This window comes from Oxyura jamaicensis, chromosome 10 (genome assembly GCF_011077185.1).
Source record: "Oxyura jamaicensis isolate SHBP4307 breed ruddy duck chromosome 10, BPBGC_Ojam_1.0, whole genome shotgun sequence".
NCBI lineage: Eukaryota > Metazoa > Chordata > Aves > Anseriformes > Anatidae > Oxyura > Oxyura jamaicensis.
Window position 1 is genome coordinate 19,013,106 of NC_048902.1, and position 20,089 is coordinate 19,033,194.

At 53.3% G+C, this 20,089-nt stretch overlaps 1 protein-coding gene across 4 annotated transcripts in view; it reads right to left on the reverse strand.

The window, feature by feature from the left end:
* Positions 1-20,089, reverse strand: part of IGDCC3 (immunoglobulin superfamily DCC subclass member 3) — an 88,968-nt gene that overhangs the window by 54,561 nt on the left and 14,318 nt on the right. The window contains exon 1 of one of the 4 annotated variants that reach the window (XM_035336174.1): positions 12,013-12,034. The exons of 1 other annotated variant lie outside the window; for it this stretch is intronic. The gene's annotated coding sequence lies outside the window, so the exon portion shown is untranslated. Of the gene's footprint in view, positions 1-701; positions 881-10,938; positions 11,090-12,012; positions 12,035-20,089 lie in introns of those variants that run through there. 2 more of the 4 variants (XM_035336172.1, XM_035336173.1) reach the window with 2 other exon arrangements.

Sequence of the window (20,089 nt, forward strand, 5' to 3'; positions counted from 1 at the left end):
AGCCATGTGCACGAGCAGAGGAAGGACACCTGGGACTCTGGCTGTCCCGTTCGCTCCGGAGCACAGGGACAGTGACAGCCACTGTAGGGACAGAGAGGATTCGTGATGCTCAGCCCAGCGAAGCGTCCGGCAGCCGTACGCTGCCCACCTCCCCCCAAACCCCTGCAAAGAGCCTGATGCCATAATGCACGCTCCTGAAATCCAGCCCCCGCTCTCCTTTTGTCCTACCGTACGCCGGCACGGGACGAATTTGCATGTTAGAACAATTAGACGTGAAACATTACAAGCCTTATCTCGGCGATATTACATAATTGGATTTGCGGCGCGTACAGATAATGAAAGCCAGAGCTTCCAGCAGCCAGAGGTATAAATCATACGGCACAGCTCCTGCAGTTAAAGTTCGGAATATTTTAAGAGGCCCCGGCAAATATGGTGTTTACATTAAGGAATCGAATCGTGTTATTAGGCCCTCCGTTTATCCAGTAAAATCTTCAGAAAGCCCATAAACTCGTTACTTTATTAGTTCAGACTTATTATATGTATTTGATGCAATACTCGGAGGTATTGTTAAGCTAACGCAGGCAAGGGTTACGGGTCTTATGCTTTTTCCTTGTGGTAGCACCAGATGTGCCGGGGGCTGGTTTGGAAGCTCAACACCCACAGCAAGCCCTGAAAAAAACCTTCTGTGTGTTTCCACTCACCGGGGACCTTGGGCACACGAGCAGCTCCGCTCCCTCCGAGGACAACTCCTCACCCATCAGCCTGCCCAGCCCACGGGATGGCCACCTGAGAGCTGGCTGTGCAAACCCAGCTGTAAACCCGCGCCTGGGGTAACGATGCCTGCACTTCTGGCGCTAATTAAGCCAAACAAGGTCCCGCTCTCCGCCTCTGGAGCACCCACGGAGCGCGGGCGGGATCCTGGTGCCACTTGGCTAGCGAGGAATCGCTTCCAGAGCTGCTCTCGCAGCAATCCGTCCCCATCATCCTCCCGGATCCAGATTTATGCAAAGAGCTCGATGCGTTAATCCACGTCCTTGATGAATATGCATTGCCGTGCCCGCAGAAGTGGCAGCAAACACCCTAATTACCAGAACGCCAGCCCCATCGGGCTGCAGGATGGAAAGAGATCACCAGGCAGAGCGGTGCCGTGCTCCTGCTGGCTCCAGCGGGCAGCTGACACCCAGCGCTGAGCCCCTCAGCTTTGGTCAGGGCAGGTCGGAGAGCATCTGAGCCCAGAAACCAGTGGCACAGCCAACACATGTGCTTTGATCTCACCTCGCCTGCGGGGGATCTGCGGGAGAACCTCGGTTTGGATGGGCGTGGGGTGCGAAGTCACGGATCCCCAGAACGAGGGGGATTTTTTTCCCCGTTGGCAATCTTTAACCCACTCTTCTGATTTTTCAGGGTCGGATCTGAGTCAGGAAAGCTTAAAGCCTCGATGCACAAGCATGAGGGCACTGAACCCTGCCACCAGCCTCTGACGGGAGCACCCCCAGCAAGCCAAAATCGTGCCAAAACCACCCCCAAGATGCGTGCAGAACCCCATTAACCCATCGGGCAGCACCACTCCCGGGGGACTACAAAGCTCCAACTCCAGCTCCCAGCACCACCATCCTGTTGGCGCTAAGCAGAGCACACCCTGCACCCCAAAGCCAGCCACGTGGTGCTCCCCAGGCCTCCTCCACGGGCCCCCCATTCCCCCGGGCTCTCTCGCCCCGCAGCAGCTGGGTGCCAGGTGAGCGGCGAGGCTGGCCCAGGGGGCTCGCAGCCCCCGTGACCCCGCAGCTCCTCGCCCCCCTTCCCCGCCGCCTGCCTGCCTTTGAAGCCCGGCTAATGACAAAATGACATCCTGCCCCTGCCCGCTGCCGGGGCCCCTCGCCTGACCTCGAGGTGTGACGGCTCCTCGGGTTCAAAGCACCGGGAGGATGCTCGGAGCTGAGCCCCAGCCGGCTGCGGCCATTTCGCAGCCCCAGGGGCGACAGCGCTAATGGACGGTGCAAACCACCACGGCTTTGCTTTCACTGCAGTCCCAAAACGCTCAGGAAACACTGTTTTCCCCTCTTTTTGTTTTAGTTTTTTTCTAGCTGGAGTGTGAGCAGATTCAATCCCTACATCGGGAGTTTTTACCTGGAAATGAAGCTCTTTCCAGGTGAGCGGTCACCAGAGCTCCCCGTGCCACTGCAGACTAAATACTTTATAAGGTCTAATTACTGATTCAAGCAGACGGGGCACTGATTGCTGCCAAGCAGAGTTTCAAAGAGGGATCGGATGAGCCCTAGCTCTCTACTTGATATGTCATTAAATCAGGTTCCCCTTAGCCTGAGCTTCTCAGCTCAGACACCAGTAAAAACAGACGAGACTTTATTTCTTCAAGTATTTCCTATCCCCTCTTTAAAGAATAATTAAAATGCTTGAACAAAGCCCTCTCAAGGCTTCCAAGCAGACAGGGAAAACATTTTTTAATCTCTCCCTCCGCAGTTTAATATCGGCAATCATTTACCATAGGCTCAGATTTATTTAATGGGATGTGCAGCATGAGCAAGCAACCATCCGCTCTCAGAAGCTGGGGATGCAAAAACTCCATCACTGGCGGCTGCAGCCGTCATAAAGGCCATTAAGGGAGCTAGTCTGCCTAAATGCACATAATCAGCAAATTTATGGCCTGTTTCTCCTGCTCGGCAAAGAATTGGCAGAGGCAACAAAGACGTGCGATGCTGACAGCTCCCAGGCAGGGCTGGCGTGCAGCTCGGCAACGCCGGCTCCCCGAAACCTGCAACAGTTTGGTGCTCAAACGCGCCCAGCATCTCACAACAGCTCCGCCGCCCGCCCGCCCCAAGCTGCCCGGTTCAATTTAATTGATTCCCCCAAGGGCTTTGCTATGGGTTTTATAGTGCATAACTAATACTGATAAGCAGGCGTGATAAGGTAGTGTTATTACCCAACTAATGGGTCACTTCATCCACAAATACTTTCTAATTTAATTGAAAACAGGAACACGAGCTGCAAGCGAAACCTCCGGTATCATCGGCACCAGCCTTCCGAGCGGCTTTCTGCTCTCCCCTTCCCACCTTCGGTAGCTCATGAAGCATGGCAGATGTCGCCAAACTGTGTTTTGTGGCTACGGATTCACAGCTGAAGACCTCTGGATTCAATTCAGCCGTGCAGCGAGGAAGTGCAGCTCCCGGGGACTTCAAAGGGAAACTGCATCCATCACTTTCAGCGGGGCTGAATTGGCCTTTGCTTATACCTACCTCCCTAGGTCTGCCCCGAAAAAAGGAAATTCCTTGAATAACTTTCATGTGCTTAACCCTTCGGAAATGGTAGGCATTCATAAAGCCCCTCCTCAGCATCCGCTTGCCTGGCAGAGGTTGGAGGCCAGCCGTGGCCGAGCGGCGGAGATGGTTGCTGGTCGTTAACAGAAACACGCATCTCCGAGGTTCCTTGTGGCTGAAAACCAGCACGTTTCGCGTCCCTCCTGAGGACATTCCTGAAGAGCACAGCTACCATTAAGCAAATTGCTCTAACAAGAGCCTGGCCTCCTCTAATAACAGCTACAGGATGAGGCAGAGATATCGGGTGAACTTCTCGGTTACGTGGGTACTGGGGAGAAGCACGGTGACCTCTAACTCAAGCAGAAGGAAATATTTTCTCTCTTTTCTCCATTTCCAGCTTGTCTAGCGCTAACCCTCCTCCCCAGGGGGGATTTTTGCCCATTCTCACTGCCCCTCTGCTTGGTACCATGGGGTGCTACCACGTTGCAATGCTTGGCTCCCGCTTCGAAACCAGACCAATTGCTGGGAATGATTTAAATATTCCTGCTTACATCTCCCCCTTGTGCCTACAGCCTCTGTGAGAGGCTGCCAGCCCAAGTTCTGGCTGATCAGAAGCTTAACTAAGTGACGGGAGAGCCGGACCTGGGACCAGCTTGGGGGGGTCCCAGCACCGGAGCTGGGTGGGCACCTCGGGGGGCTCACGGTGAGCACGCACCTCGTCTGTCACCAGCACCGGGTTCTGCAAAGCAGGAGCAGACTGAAAGGAAAATAAAACGCTCCCCAGCCCGTCCGTGTGCGCATTTCCCTTCATTAGCACTAAGATCAACAATTTAACAGGAGGCAGCTAGGGGATAGCAAGACCAATCCAAACAGTTTTACTTAAATTCCGTCTAAATGAACCCAGTTTTCTGGGCTTTTAGCAATGCAGGGATAATGTATGCCTATTAAAGAGCATGTCAAAGCCCCAGTCACACAGTCTGGGCATTCAGCTAAAGCGAAGGTCACAGATCTGTGCCCTGGGGCCAGGAGAAAAAGGCTCAGAGGAAGAGGAGTGGCCATCTGGTCCCCCGCTTCTGCAGAGGTCACTGCTTTCTGTCACCCCCCCCGTGGCCTCTGACTTCTAGGACTCAAAAGGGAAAAAAAAAAAAAAAAAAAAAAAGAGCCAGGAATGATGAAAGCGGGGCCCTGATGTGCTGAGACAACTTGCTAAAAGAGCTCTAACTAAAACCAGCCACATGCTCTGCACGGTTAAAGGGACAGCTCTCGCCCCGCCGGCGCCCGCTGCGGCGGTGCCTCCCGCGTGGGCGCGTTCCTCCACGCAGGGAGAACGGCTGGGGAGAAAAACCGAGCCACCAAACCTCCCCTCAGCCTCCTACGGCTGCAATGGGGAAGCAGGGATCCCGGTGGAATACACTGAAATACAGCAAGATTGGGATGGAAGGCGATGGCGGGGGGGGGGGGGGGGGAAGGCAGAAGCCCAGGCTGTTTGCAGAGGTCTCTGAAGTGCCAGACACCCGCACATGCCTGAAACGAAGATTGATGGTGTTCGTGCCCGGCGTGCTTGTTTCCTGCTCGGCAATGGCATGCGCACCGAGTCGAAGCCACTAATTGTTCCGTCCGCATCGCCGTTTGCAAACTGGATGGCTGAGGAGGCGGAGAAAATAAATGAGGTGTTTATTGGAAGGAAGGCCGGTCCCGTATTCTTGATAAAAAGCAAAGCAGCTCTGATCCTCCATCTCCTGAGCCGGCTTTCTGGTTGAGATGTGACTTGGAGCTGCCGGGGCTCTCGTGCCTCCGGAGATCCTCATTCGGCATTCAAAGCATTACAGTAACTCTGCCATTTATTTCCAGAATAAACAGGTTTCTTGTTCATTAATTACACGGCTCTTCAGACAACACGCACAATTCGCCGTTACCTGGGCTCTGGGCGGTTTGCTCCCTGCATGCCCGAGCGCTGTGGACTTTTTATCGAGCAATTCGGCTTCATTTTAATCCGTGATTTATCTGCGGGCCCAGCTCCGGTGCCTGAGGGGTATTGTTTAGGGAACAATGCTGATGTACACGTTCCCACATCAAGTGTCAAGGGAGAAGAGGGCCGCTCCGGAGGATGCATGGGCTCAAAGGAAATCATTAAAAGCCACTGGCCTGCAGAAACTAAATTGTATTCGAAAAGAAAAACTAACAACAGGCAGGAAGCTACTGGCAACCAGGCATGGCGGAGGAAAGCAGCTCTGGGGGGAATAGCTCGGTTTCCCCTTACAAGCCCTCATCACAGCCCAGGTTTCTTTTTTCGGCAGTGACAGCCACAAAGTTAAACTCCCGTTCATACACACAGCCCCGGTGCGTGGCTCGGTGTCATCTGGATCAAATTCTCCTTTTCCCAGCGTACAGCAGAGTCACAAAAAGCCCCTCAGAGGCACTGGCAAACCTGCCTCGCTCCCCGCCAGCATTAACAGAACCCCGCATTTTATTCCCTGCCCAAGCCCCTGGAAATGAGCGCAGCCCCAGCAAAAGCAACAACTCCAATTAAAAGCTGCTGAGGAGCTTCCCCACTTCGCATCCCAAACGTGTTCCTGTTAAAGCACAGCCCGGAGCAAGCGCAAATCGACCTCGGGGAATGCCACGGCTTCGTGACAGCAGGAAAAGAGATGCCGAGTATTTGCTGACTCTTCCCCTGTTTGCTCAGGAAAAGTATTTCTTCCTAGGATGCCACCTGCACTGCGATTGTCTGAGAAGCTACTTTTAAATTAAATTAAGGGAAGGGCGCAGTGTTGTGGAAAAGATAATCAGTGCAGCACAGTGAGAAAGCAAACCCTTCCTTTTGTCAGAATAATTTTTGAAGGAGCTAATAAAGCAAGGCGCCATTATCTCATCCCTGCTGCTCGACAAAGGTCAAGAGAAGCTGCTCCTGCACCAAGGATGGAGGCACATTTCAAGGTCTCAATCCGGCGGAGCAGTAAAGCTGGGAGCAATGCCACCCAGCACCAACTTTGTAGCCCAGGTACTGGCAAAGCTCATGCTCTGGAAACCCCGAGGAGATGGGTACCACAGCCCTCGGGAAAGCCCAGCTGTGTGTGCTCTTGCAAGGAGGCTGGACTGGAGCCTGTGAAGGACGGCAGAGAGGAGAGCTGGTGGTTTTATTTTTTAAGGAATAGATAGTGTTAACGATGCCTTGACGCTACAGAGGTTCCCTGCCAACACGGGTGCTGTGCTGACCGAGGGTGCTTTCCGGTATCATCAACATGGGAAAAAAAGTCACCTTGTACCATCTTGAAGCTCCCACCTGAAGGAACAGCAGCTCAAAGCACTCGCACGGCTCCCAGCTGCTACTTCTCCTTCTTCTCCAAGCCCGAGGCCATCTCTCCACATCAGCCACCTCCACCACGTTGCCCTGAGCCAGCGCTGCCGGCCCAGCGAGGTCCACGATGCAGCAGCCCACCAGGAACCAACCTGGGCTGCAGGCCCCACGGACACGCGTTGCTTTTCCATTCCTCAGCGACACCAGGTCCAAAAAGCGACAGCATCACCAGAAATGCCGCTTATCACTAAATAATCCATAACCATAGCTGTACGTGGCCTGGCTGCACCGTGAAGTCAAACAGCAGCTCCCAGACAGGCTGGAAATGTAATGGATCTCTCAGAACAGCACAAAATGCCACTGCCTTTGGGGAAAAAGCATTTCCAACAACAAGGAAGAGATAGAGGAATTAGATGCCAGTTCATCTGCAAATATAATTAAACTCTGCAGCACTAAGACTTCATTGTTAATTTACTCGCACGTCCATGTCATATGTGCAACAAATCATGAGCAGCCCTATTAATTTACAGCTTTACATATAAGCTGTTCGGAACGCAGCATAAAATGGCAGGAATACAGGCAGCTCCATCCAGAGCTCTGCAGTTGGTAAATTAAATCTATGTGCAGCAAAGTAAATTGAAATACATACTGAACTTATTACTGTGTCTAGTTTAATATCTACAAATGGGTTGGATTTCTCCAGGTGAATGTTATCCATATGCAGCGGGTGAAATTTGGCTGCTCCCAGCTCCCCGCTCAGCATCTCGCTCTCATCCTAGGGGTGCTGCTTCGCCCCGATGCCCCCGGGGCTTTGGGGCGGATGGGGAGGGGGAGATCCCAGCCAAAGTTCATGAATTTGACAGTTGTTCAAGTATCATTAGGAATAAATGCTGTGTTTTCAAAGTTCAGCAGTGTTTTGTAGGGTCAGATGGACACAACTGGAAAAATAAAGGTGTTTTGGTCATCCACAGAAGCGTTCTGATGTTTTCATACCCAGCTGACCATCAGACGCATTCAGAAAGGTCTGGAACATCCCACAGGGTGCTACAGCCCAGGCCTTGGGACGTAACTCAGTGTCGAGCACAAATCTGAGGGGGAAAAATACCCACAACAACTGTTTTTTTCCACCCACAACAGTCTGAGGATCCCTTTGCTTCAGAGCCAGCTTCTGACCGAGCATCTAACCAACACAGCCAGCCCAAGCTGGGCCACCAGGGCTTTAAGCAAAGAAAACTGGGACCAGGGCGTGAAGTCTACGCTCGAATTTAATTTTCAGAAGAAAAACATGCCCTTGTTCCACCCCCTCCAGCCTGCCCCTGCCTAATGGGCTTTATTTAAACAGGGCTCCCAGAAGCTCGCCCCCCTTAATACTTTCAATCCCTAATGCCTGAAAAGCTCTTTCCCTGGACCCTGCCCGGTTTATAGGGTTAATTGAATGCACACTGATCTACTAAGTGTCCAGAAGAAGAAGCGCCATTCTTTAAGATGTCATTTCTCCCCCCCATGGCCCCCCGGACAATGCTGCGGGGCTGTGCCCGGCCAGCCCTGGCCCCAGCGAGGTATTGTTCCCCGGCCGGGGGGGCCCTTCGAAAACAAAGCAAAACAAAAGAATCCCTGACATGCCTAAAAAGGAGACTTCATGCCAGAGCTAACCTTTGAAGATTTATTCCCCGCTGCCCTTGTGACCCAATTCAACCTCCATTACTCAGGAATTCCCCAGACAAGCCCCGAAAGGCAGGGATGGAATTTCGGACTTTCTACCTCATTTGTTTGTGCAGGACAGGGTGGTCTGGCAACCCCGGCCAGAACGGGGTGGGGGAGGCTTTATATAAATACACATCTGTATTTATAGGTGCTATAGGTGTTATACACATCTGTATTTGTAGGTACTGTAGGTGTTGCACACAACTATCACGACGATTCCCTCGCCCTCTGCTTAAAATTGCAAATCCCCACCTCGCACAATGCCACGGGACTCTACCAGGCTTTTGTGCCTCCCTCAAGCCCTCAGAATTCACCGCCTACTTTTAGGGCTGGAAACTGGAGGGGGGCACTGGGGGGAAGGCTCATCTACATTATAAAACTGCAGCCTGCTTCCCTTGAGAATATCTCAAGTGAGAACTTGGGAAATGTTCGTGTGGGACATCTGCCGCAAAACACCTCTTGCAACAAAGCTTTGGAAGAGCTGGGGGGCAGCCCTTAGGGCAGGGCCACGGGAAATGCCCAGGGAGATGTGTCTGTGCCTGGCAAAAAGTCAGAGAAACCCTGAAGGAAAGATGCAAGAGCCATGAAGTCAGCCAGACCCACGCCTGCGAGCATTATCTCTGCATCGCTCCTCTGTCTGCAGATGGCTTTGCCAACAACACCGGGGGGTGGGGGGGGGGAGGAATCCAATTTAAGCACTAAAAAACTTGGAGGAAATAGCTCGGGAAGGAGTCATAAAAATGTCACACATGCCTGGTCTCATTAGGCCAGCCAGGGACGTGTCCCCCCCGCTGGGCTGAACACAGACCGAGCTGGAGAGCGCGATTGTCCCGGGTCCGGTGCAGTCTCCCGGGGATGAACGGGGTTCTTGTGGCCACTGGGGTCTGGTATATGGCACAGGGTGTCAGCGCCTGTTAAACTGCTGCTAGGAATAGCAGGGAAGCTGTGCTGGTGCCTGAGAAATGCTGTGCTCCCCTCCAAGCTGCTCCTGCATCAGACCAAACCCAAAGTCCAAGCGTGCTGCCGGCAGCCTGTCCCCTGCTCTTCAGAGGGGACAATTTCTCTCCCTGCACAGTAACGCAAGCGAGCTTCTGGGCCAGTGTTTTGCTCTGGCCTCTCTAATCAGCCGTGGCTTCCCTTGGACCCTTCCTCCAGGATGGCGAGGGGGATTTTGCATGCCTCAGGTGCTGGGAACAATGCGGTCTGGCGCTCCGGAGGAAGGAGAAAATTCTCTCCCCATGGGTAGCAGTAGGTCGGAAAGAAGGCTGGCTGGAAAATAACTGCCTGGATCTCCAGCTGCACATTGGCCACGTACTGGGAAAAGAGCTATGAGCAAGTCCAGCTCAGGGCAAGGTGCCTCGTATCCAAGCTAACGTCCCCAGGTGGAGGAGGTTTACTCCAGAGAACAGCCCTTACCCCAGCCCCAATACACTGTGCGTGGTGGAGAAGTAAAATCTTTGCTAAGAAGCATCGTTAGAGCTGCTGAACGCCTCAGAACGCACAGCGTGCATACGAGGAAGAAGCCAGCCAAGGTTTATCTGCAGGTGACCTCAGAGATGTTCATCTCCGTGACACAAGGTGCTGCACACTTTGCAAAATACATCGCTGCTTCCCTCTTGCAAAAGGCCTGATCCTGCCTACCTACCTGGGGAGCAGGGCACGAGCAGAGAGCACCCGCATGCCATCGAGCATGACAAGAAAATACTCGGGGCATCTGGAGTGTATTCCTCAGCACAGATGTGGCTCTTTGGAGAGCTGGCAGCAACATCCCTGCTCCTCACAGAGCCTGAAAGGTACCCCCAGCTCTCGGCGCTCACAGACACGGAGCATTTAAGCAGTGAAGTCAGTTAAGTGCAATAGTTAATGAACTTTTCACCATTTTTGCCTTGAAAGGCTTCGAGTTAGAATGGGAACTTCTGATGTTGGCTTTGAACGAGCATGAATAACTCCAGCAGAGCAGGGCTGAATTCCTCCCCAGGCAGGGCACAAACAAGGGGCTGAAGGCTTTCATGCTCCGCAACAGAGCTCTGGACTGTCTCGGCATTGTCCTGCCCCTCCTATCCCTTCATGTCCGCCCTGAAAAATGACAGTGATAGCATTCACCTGCTTCGCTGGCCCCACGAGCGTTCCCTCGCTAATCCTGGCATCCTCCTTTGTGGACAGGGGGCTGTTCTCAGCTGGAGCTGTGCTGACGTACGCCAGCTGGAAGTCTGTCCCACTAAGGGGTAGGTGTTGCTTGGGTCTACATTCAATACCTAGGAAACAGGCTTGAGAAATGAGGTTATGCACACAGCACGGAGCTGCACGTGAACTAGTAAAGGGAGCTTTACTCCTGCCTGGTTGATGCAGCCCTGAGTGACTGGCTGATTACTCCGTCTGTATACAGTAAGACTACACTGTAAATATGTCAGCATCGTGTCAAACAAACCTCAGAAGTGGTAAGTACAAGGTGAGAGTCTGGAATGTAAAAACAATCACGTTTTTGGCGGGTATTTCTTAAGCACATTGGCTAAATGTCTGAGCTGCTACAGCAAAGCTTCGAAGTGACCATCACGTGGCGCAGCACGTATCACAGGCATGTATGCAACACAGCCACCCAGGAAAAAGTCTGCAAAATTCACGATATGGTTATCCAAATCATTTACAAAGTCACAACACACTTACTACAAGGTCTCCTGGGTTTCTTCTGAAGCCTCTCTCCCTCAGGAAGACTTCAGAGGTCATCAGCACTAAATCCCACATAGGCACAGCACCCTGCTGAAAAGCCCCGTGCGCCCACCCCGCAGAAACGCCTGCCAGCAAACACAGGGTTGGCTCCAACACGCTCGCCAAGCAAAACTCAATTAATATCCTGACCCTTCTCATTAAGATAAACGAGGTCTGACTGCCACTTTACCTTGCCACCCTTTCACTTAAAGCTGAGAAGGCGGAAGCAGATTCTTAATTAGCATCCATCACGGGCGTTCACAGGTCTCAGTGTGACGAGTAAGCAATCTGCTATTTCTTGGAAATCCTGGGTGACATCCTCCATCCCTGGGGAGACTCCTGCCCTGTGCTGCAGGGGACGGGGGGACAAAATGTGGGGTGAAACCAGCGCCCTGCCAGGAGCCCGTAGCTCACCTCCAAGCACGAGGCACCCAGAGGCCAAACACCTGCGGCTGCAAGATCTGTATGATCCCTGTATCTCCTCGCTGTGGTTAAGCTGGAAGAGTTTCTAGCTCCCAGCCAAGAAAACTCACCCGCTCCAGTTGCAGACCCCGCAGCGGAGCGCTGCGTGGTTGAAAATCCCAAACACTATCAGGCGTGCTGGGGGGAGGCTGGCTGGTCAGCGAGCTTCCCTGGCTGCTTCACAGAGAGCTTTGCTCCGTTACTGCTGGAGACTTTGCTGCCATGGACTGCAAGGAGCACAGACAGATTTTAGAAGGAAAAAAAAAATGCAGGAAGAACAGATTTGCTTTTTTTTTTTTTTTTTTAAAGTAGCCAAGGTTTCAGAAGCTCGTTGAGGACCAGCAGCCAGAAGGCAACTGACACAGGCTACAGGACCCAAACAGAAATGCCATGCCACACCTAAGGAGATCTACTTCTTCAGAATGAGGCCCCTGAGGTGTTGCTGTTGTCTCAATGATGCTGATGGGCACCAGCTGAAGGCTCCAGCTGCCCTTCAAACACGGGGACAAAGCAGCCCCCACTGACCCCAGTGAATCTGTCTGCCCTGTCCAGCAGGCTTAATAAACCCACCTCAAAATGGAGATCATCTTTGCATGGCAAAAGCAGGTAATTCACTGCTAAGGAAGCCTCAAACACTTGAGCAAACAGAGGTAGGGGAGAAATGAGCACCCCCGGAGAGCCGGCTGCGTTCTTTCCAGAGACCCAGGAGCCCAGCTGGGGCTGGAGTTTGCACCTTCCAGCTTTACTCACCCGAATCTCAGGGAGGCGTTAGCCCCAGGAACGTTAATGAGGAGTAAGAAATCCCCAAGGTGCTGAGCCTGTCGAAATAAATCACGCTTGGAGGTGTGATCCGGCCACCCTCGCTCCCACCTGAGGAGACAATCAGCGGCTTCGGCCCAGCAAAAATACTGCAGGTCTCCGAGTGAGAAGAGCAACAGATTAGAGCCCTCAGGAAAAAGATAAAATGGACTATTGGCTGGTTAAGAGTCCTTGATTTGAGGAGGACGGGCCTGTGGTTCAATTTTATCAGCTGCTCAATAGGTACATTTAATGAACTTCATTGCTGCCTGTCTCTCAACTCAGATGGGGATTAGCATTAAGCTGGGAGAAAACAAAGCAATTTGATGGAAAAACACGTAATTGAAGCAAATGAGGATGGGAACCACTCTGACCTCCACAATGCTAAGGGTATTTTGACTCCAAACCCATTAAAAAAAAATCCCCAACTATCCGCAGATTTAAAAAAAAGTAATAAAATCCCCACAATTCACCTTTAAGCAATCCTCCATTTATTCCCCATTAAAAACTCGAGGTTGTGTAAATTGGATTCAAATGAACGTATTTACATTTGCGGGAGGAACCTGACGCCGAGCTGTCAAAATGTCACCCTGTCACTCATGTTTGCATCGCGCCCCGTCACAACACCGAGACGTGTCGTCCCCCCCCTTCCCCGACAGCTTCCTTGGACCCAGGGGATGAGTGGCAGCAAGGACGGCTGCTGGGGGGGGGTCCTCCCAGGGATGCCGTGGTGGAAAAGTGTTATTTGCCTGCAAATTCTGGCACGCCGGGCCCTTATTGTCATTGGATTTCAGCCAAGCGCTGCCAGGACACAAGAAGGCGATTAAAGTTGGGATTTTCCTTGACTCGCTGCCCCTTGTTCCTCACCTTTCTGGGGCAAAAAGCTGGCATTGTATGCAGAGCTGTCATGGAATGGTTGGTCTGGGTTAGCAGCAAGCCAGGATGGAGGCTGGGTTACACGGGCAGGATCGGGTTCGCGTGTTACTAATCTGGGGTTATCTATTATATGCCAGGGATTACACGACTCCTCTCGCTTTCCCTCAAAAACAAACCCATGGGAAAAAAAAATAGACTAAAACCAGACAGTTGAAGTTTCTGAAAGCAGGAAAAATCTCCAGAATGAGAATGAATCACGAGTAAGACCAAGATTTACCACTTGAGGCTACACACTGCAGGGGAAGCATCAGTAGGAAGATGAGGAGCAGGCCCATAGTCGACCAGTGGCATGAAAATTGCATCCCCACACCGAAGGAGGTGCCAGTCCCCTTGGCCATGCTGCTGCCTCTTGGGAGCTGGCTTGCTCTGGCTCCTAGGAAAAATGCATCTGAAGCCACTATCACTAGGATGGAGTAAGGGCTTGCAGCTCCGACCTAGCTGCTTTCCAGGCCAGAACAGTCTGCTAGCCTTGCTGGCTTCTGTGCCACGCAGAAAAGCTGGAAAATGTGATGCCTACAGCCTCAAAGCCCAGGAGACAACCCCAGATCTCTTTTAGGAATTATCATGAAGCCCAGATCCCAATTTTTAAACATAGCTGCATGCAGAGATGGGAGCGTAACCCACATACAAGACCATTTTCCTTATCAGTATTAAAAAGCTGAAATATTCCGAGTGCCTTTTATCTGAACCAGGTGTTTTGGCCCCAGTCAGAGTCAGGAGAGTGCCTCGACCAGAGCCACAAACCCATCACTTCTGCACTCCGCCGAGACGCTGCCTTCAGGCTCATTATCCAAAGCCTAAATTGCCAAGAGCTCCATGTCGTCGCTCTGCATACCAGCAGGAAAAAAAAAAGGGGAAAAAAAAAAAAAAAAAAAAAAGTAAAATTCATCAGCCCACGATCTAATTAGGAAAGAAACTTCCAGTCCCGAAGCAATTGCCAGTTTTCCACCCCGCGGACCGCAGCGATGCGGTGCGTGGGACTGCCATCGCGCCGCTTCCCCAACACGCCAGAAGTGATCAGCGTTAGGCCCTCCTAATGTGTCTCCGAAACAATAGCAATTACGGAGTCGCCCATTCATATCTAAAGGCTCAGCAGCCTACAACTTCCCTCAGGAGGCTAAAGACATTTCATCGAAGCAATTATATTTACGTAGCGTTAAAGTACTTTCCTCGAAGCCACCGCTCCGCATTAGGAGCGGCGCGGTAACGAGGAGCCCTCTCAGCCCATCCCAGCTCCTCCGAGCGGATTTTTTTTGCCTGTTTAAAGACAGCTAAAACACACACATCAGGGGCTTTGCTGCCTTAATTTTAATGTTGTATTACGCTCGCTCGCCCGAGGGACCTGACATGCAGATTGGAGCCTATTTACATGACAAGGGCCCAAAATGGAAGACGCTCGGCAGTTTATTCCGCTTTCCCAGCTCTCATCATTTCATCAAGGATCTTGTGATGTCTGGCAGCGCTGTGAAGCCCCAACTTTCAGTGTTTTGCAGCTCTATCAACCTTCGCTCTCGTTATGTTGAAAGCGATGCTTTCAAGCTTTTTTCTCAATGAATCACATATGCCAGGGACAGGACTTCAGGGTATCAGAGCAGCTGAAATAGATGATCTAAAGGAACTATTAATTAGTTGGTTTTTAATATCAAGATTTCAGAATGAATGGTGTAATTCTGGGAGGGGAGAGACAGCTTGCCTCACAGGTCTCGAGCGCTAGAAGCTGTCAATACCACACTGTATTTATTTTCCACTTTTTTTTTCCCGCCTTTTCCTACAGGAGCAAAGCAGCTCTCCAGAAACATTCCACCTATGAATCTCACAGCATGCATCCGAACATCGGAAGGCAGAGCCCTTGGCGTGACGTCTCAAATCTCCGCGATTCAACAGCTGATAATATTTGCCCTTTGAGCTGCGCCAGCTGCACCCTCCCAGCACGCCCGGCTCGCAGCACTTCCAGCAGCTGGGATCCAGGCTTGAAAAGACATCGCCTTCAAAGCACACGCTGCTGCACCTCGCTCTGGTACACGGGGGGAGGATTTTTAGAGCTGCTGCTTGGAGCTTTAATGAGGGAACGGCTCCCTCGTGTTCCATCACCGCTTCCTTAGACCTGAGCTCCTCCGTTGGAGGGCCATCGGTGCTCAGTGCCCCGAGAGGATTGCCCAGAGGCTGGAAAACAGCTCCCATCCCTCTGGGCTAGCAAAGCAGCAGCCTGAATTTTGCAGCCTGCACCTTGCGGGCACGAAATCCGTCCCCATCCCTCCTGCCTCTTCCTCTGGGGATGCCGCAGGCTGGACGGGCTCCCGGCCGCATCGCCACGTCGCAGCCGAGCCCTGCGCTGGCCGAAGGATGAACTTGTTGCCATGGCAGGGGGAAGCATGTGTCGGGCTCCACGGCGGCTTTTTGTTCTTCCTTTCCCACCGCGGCGGCCCCGCCACGACGTGCCCGTCCTCTCGCCGCGCTGGAGCAGCCTGGCAAAACCCAGCTGACCGTGAAGCCAGGGCAGCCCCGCGGCCGAGGGCTCGCCACTGCGTTTCTCTGCCTCCTTCTTGAGCACAGCACGGGGGAGCAGACCCAGAGGCACAGGGAGAGCCTCCCGAAGCAGGCAGCACACCAGGGGATGGCAAAATGTTAGAGGCAGAAGCTCTATCCTCTGCAGAGCCGGAGATTTTAAGCAGCAGCGCTCAGAAAGGAGGTTGTCTCCTCTGAGATTACCCGGGCACAGCGAACGCGTGGCTGCTGCTGGGATGTTTGTTACAGGACAGGCTCGGCTCGGCTGCGGTATCTTTTAAAACTCCCTAGCAGCTTTGATTAGCCTTGCTAAAACTGAAGGTGTCTCTCATTCACTCATTAATCGCTCGCTGAGGTTGGTATTCCTCATCGCTGTGGGTTTTAACAAGGAGAAATGCAAAGGTGGGCTTAAAAATGAAAGCACTGCTCCTCCCCGAGCCGCAGTTTCGGTGCCCCTGAGATTGCTGCTCTGCGTGGCAGCAAGCCTTTCCAAAATAATGAGCCCGCTTCCGTCCCAAACAGCTCCCGTCGCACTGGAGAAATGAGCAGAAAGGTATTATGGGCTCACCCTCACCAGATGGATGTCCTGCTTTGTTCTCCGCTTACAGAAAGCCCTACACATACAGTTTGGATTATCTTCATTGTAATTCTAATCACCGCCTCTGGAAGGGAGGGAGGGATCCGTGCCGCAGTCAGGAGAGCTAATTAAAAGTTGTGAGTCATCCAGACTTCTCCACACGCTGGAAGAGCTCTTTGGAGGACCAGGTAATCTCTCATTCTGGGGGGAACACAGTGAGCAAAAGGAAAATGAAGCGGCCTTCCCTTGGGCAGGGTGCTGGGGCCAAAATCCTGCTTCCCCTGCAGGACTCTGCGGCGTGAGGCGCAGAGGTGCTGCAGACAGAAGCACGCTACACGTGAGAACAGCAAGGCTTGTACATATTCCCCAGAAACTCATCCCTGGGTGCGCGGACACCTCTGTGTACACAAACCCATAGCATTTATAGCTAGTTGTCTAAGAGGCTTTGGGGTCTGAATATACGGAGCAGGGACCTCTGCCTCCCTCTGAAAGAACTTCCAACCCCCGGCTGGTTCCTGGGGGTGGTTGGACACAAACACAAAGCTCTCAGAAAAGCCGGACCTGGCTTTTGTCCAAGCTCATGGACACCAGCTCAGCGCGGGCAGGATGAGGCGACAGACCCCAACCCCAAATGGGCCGGGTGGGGACGAGGAGAGGGGCAGCACCAGAGCCTCCGTGCCCAATTCCCGGGGATGCAGCCATCGGGAGAGGTGTCAGCAGGATGCCAGCAGCGGAGCCAGGCTTCCCAAGGCATCAACCACCAGGCTGCGTTGGCCAAAAATGTCTGAGTCCTTAAAACTTGCTCAATGCCATAAATCCGCTTGGCTTCAAGCCCCTCCTTAAGCTTTCGCTTCGTGGGAATCCCTCCTGGCTAAAGGATGCTCCCTTAATGCTCCTACCTTCACGCCCAGGGCAAGTCCAAATCAAACCAAACACGACGCACCTCTACCACCAAAAGGATCTGATTGTAACCGGCACGGCGTGGGGACTTAGACACCCGCAACCAGGTCACCCCAAATACACGTTGGCTCTCGTTTCTCCCTGAATGTGAAGACCCAGCAAAGCTGAATCCTGCCTGCAATGCTCAGCGAAGCCACGAACCCCACAGGTGAACACCCGCAGCTTTTCCCTGCCCCTCCTGATGCATTCACAGCCTCCTCCTCGGTGGGATTTCACTGTCCCTCTCTCCCACTGACACCCTATTTGCCCCCAGCCTCCCTTCACCCCCTCTGGTCCTTCCCACTGCCCAGATCTCCTTGTTCCCAAAATTTCTGTTCCCCTGCAGTCTCAGCAAAGCACATCCCTGGTAGGGAGAGCTCCAGCCGGAGGCCAGGGTGGGCACCATCCTAACCAAAGAAACAGCAGGGAATGCATCCCAATGCGCTCAGCTGCTGCCCAAAAACATCTCCCTGGGACCAACAACGACCTGACCTGGCACATTTTGCTGTCCCTGCCCCTTCCTGGGCACGGCAGGCAGGAAAATACTGGGTTTTCCCTTGGAGATGGAGCACAGAACCATCGACCAAGTGCAGCACAACGCTGCAGCTGAAGCATGCACGCACGCAGCCCACTCTGCTCCTGCAGCACCGCCGCTCATTTACACACCAGCAGCCTAAAACTATCTCTTTTGTACGTCCAAATTGATCCCCGCTCTTAATTAGTGCTCTCGGTTGCAGGAAAATTTCATTTGTTTCTTCCAAATGTGGCCTGGTCCATTGTCCCTCTCCCGTGACCTGTGAAAATTAGTCATTGAGCTCAGTGACAGTGCTAAGTGCGAAACGCAGCATCAAAGGGACATAATGGGGGCCTCTCAGGCCTGACAAAAAACCACCATTAATCACGGCGTGCTCGAGAGGTGCCAACTTACTGAGGCATGGGAGCGGCGCCGGTCCCGCAGAGGGATGCACAGGAGGATCCCGCACCCGGGCATCGCTGCTCCTGGACAAATCCCAGGGATGTGTCCTCCCACGTTCCCACGGAGGTTTTGGAGCCATGCGGATGCTTTCCTGGGCAGCTCCTTGGTTTAAAGGGTTGGGATTGAGTGTGTCCGGCGACACCTTTCGCTCTGCTTTGGCTGCATCCGTGGTCCTGCTGCCCTACAATGCGTGGGCCACCCCATAGGGTTGTGAGGCAGATGTCAGCACCTCCATGTGTGTTTCCAGGGCTAGCAGGAGTGCCCGCAGCCTCCTGGAGCATCCACGGCATCGTGCATCCCCCAGCAGCCAGCACTGACCCCCTCGTGTCGTCCCAGGACCAAGCTCAGGGGGAAGGCACAGACAGCCCGGAGCGGGGCAGCAGCTGGGACAAAATCCCCTGGGAAATCACCCCCAGGACCAGGGCCAGAGCTCCCTGTGGACAAATCTACGCAGGTAGCAGCGGGGCAGCTGAACCTCGAGGGGACTGATTTTAGCAGAGAGACTTTTAGCATCAGAAAAACGAAGCAAAGGAGTAAATCTCCGCAGAATTCCAACCCCTGGAGCAAAGCGGTGCGTTTAAGCCCTCTCCTGCAAATCCATGTCATTAAACAGAATAACTTGGACTCAGCGAATCCAAATGACTCTCACTTTCAAGGTCCTGCATTCAGAAGCCCACAATGGAGAACAATGAGGTAGAGAAAAAGCCGAGGATCTTGACGCCGCATTCAGAAGGCCATCTGGTCCGGCCGGCACAGCCAGCGCTGGGAACGGGCAGCGTCGTGGGTTGAGATTTAATCTGAGCCACTTATTGAGTGACCTCAGGCGAATCGTTTGACCTCCTTTTGCCTCAGTCAACCCGACTGTAAAATTGGGTTTAAAGCAAGAACCTCTCTGAAAACCATATGCCGTGCCTAGGAGGAGCGGGAGCCGCTTTCCCTCCCAGCAACGGGGCTGCGGCTGCGGGCAAAGCCAAAACTGGCGCGGAAGAGGCAGGATCCGGCAAGCCTCAGTGCTGGGGAGCTCGTGGACCAGTTCCCAACCTGCTGTCCTGGGGAAACTGCTCCGGTTCCACGCAGGGGCTCACCTAAGAGAGGACGTTTGGGAGAGCTGCCTTTGCTCATCTCGCTGCTGCACCCAAAGACCCCAAACATTCAAAAATCGGCTCCCCTATCTCACAGCGGGCAGCTGCGAGCTGGGATCAGCACAAAAGCACACCCTTGACATCATCACCTATCTTTCGCTACAGTTTTTACGTCCCTTTATCTATTGATACTTCTGTTCTCAGTAACTCAGCTACGGGCAGGCCCAGAGCTCCGGGGCAGCCGCAGCGCCGCGTCCCTTTACCTCGCAGGCACTCGCTGCGACCCACGACATCGAGAGCATCGACTGCTCCGGCCAAACGTCCCCTCAAGTGGATTCCTACGCCCAGCCTGGCCAGAGAAGGGCAGCACCAACACAACCCCCAGCACCTGAGCACCACGTTCGCCTCTTGGCGGGCGCGCAGGGAAGCGAAGGCGCCGACGAAGCACGTCCGCATCAAACGAGGGTCCCCAGTAAAGGGGAAAAACAGCAGCAGCCTGCCCCCCAGGCGCAGTTTGCACACAGGGAGGGTGCAAACAGCTGGTGTGGGGGTGTCCGTGCCCACCCCGTGGCCAGCGGCTCCCTTGGGACCCCCCGGAGGGCGCGGGGAGCGCGGGCGGCGAGCCGGGGAGCAGGCGCGTGCAGCGGAGACGTCAGAACTTCCTCAGCTGTGCTCCCGGAGTTAATTGAGACAAATAACTCAACAGTGCTGCCATTAATGAAATTCTTCTGATGTATTTCCCCTGAGCCTTCCGTAAATGACTAAGTGACATTGCTGCCTGCAGTGCAAACCCCCCTGCATGAGAGATAACGCTGCCAGAGCTGAGGTTGGCGC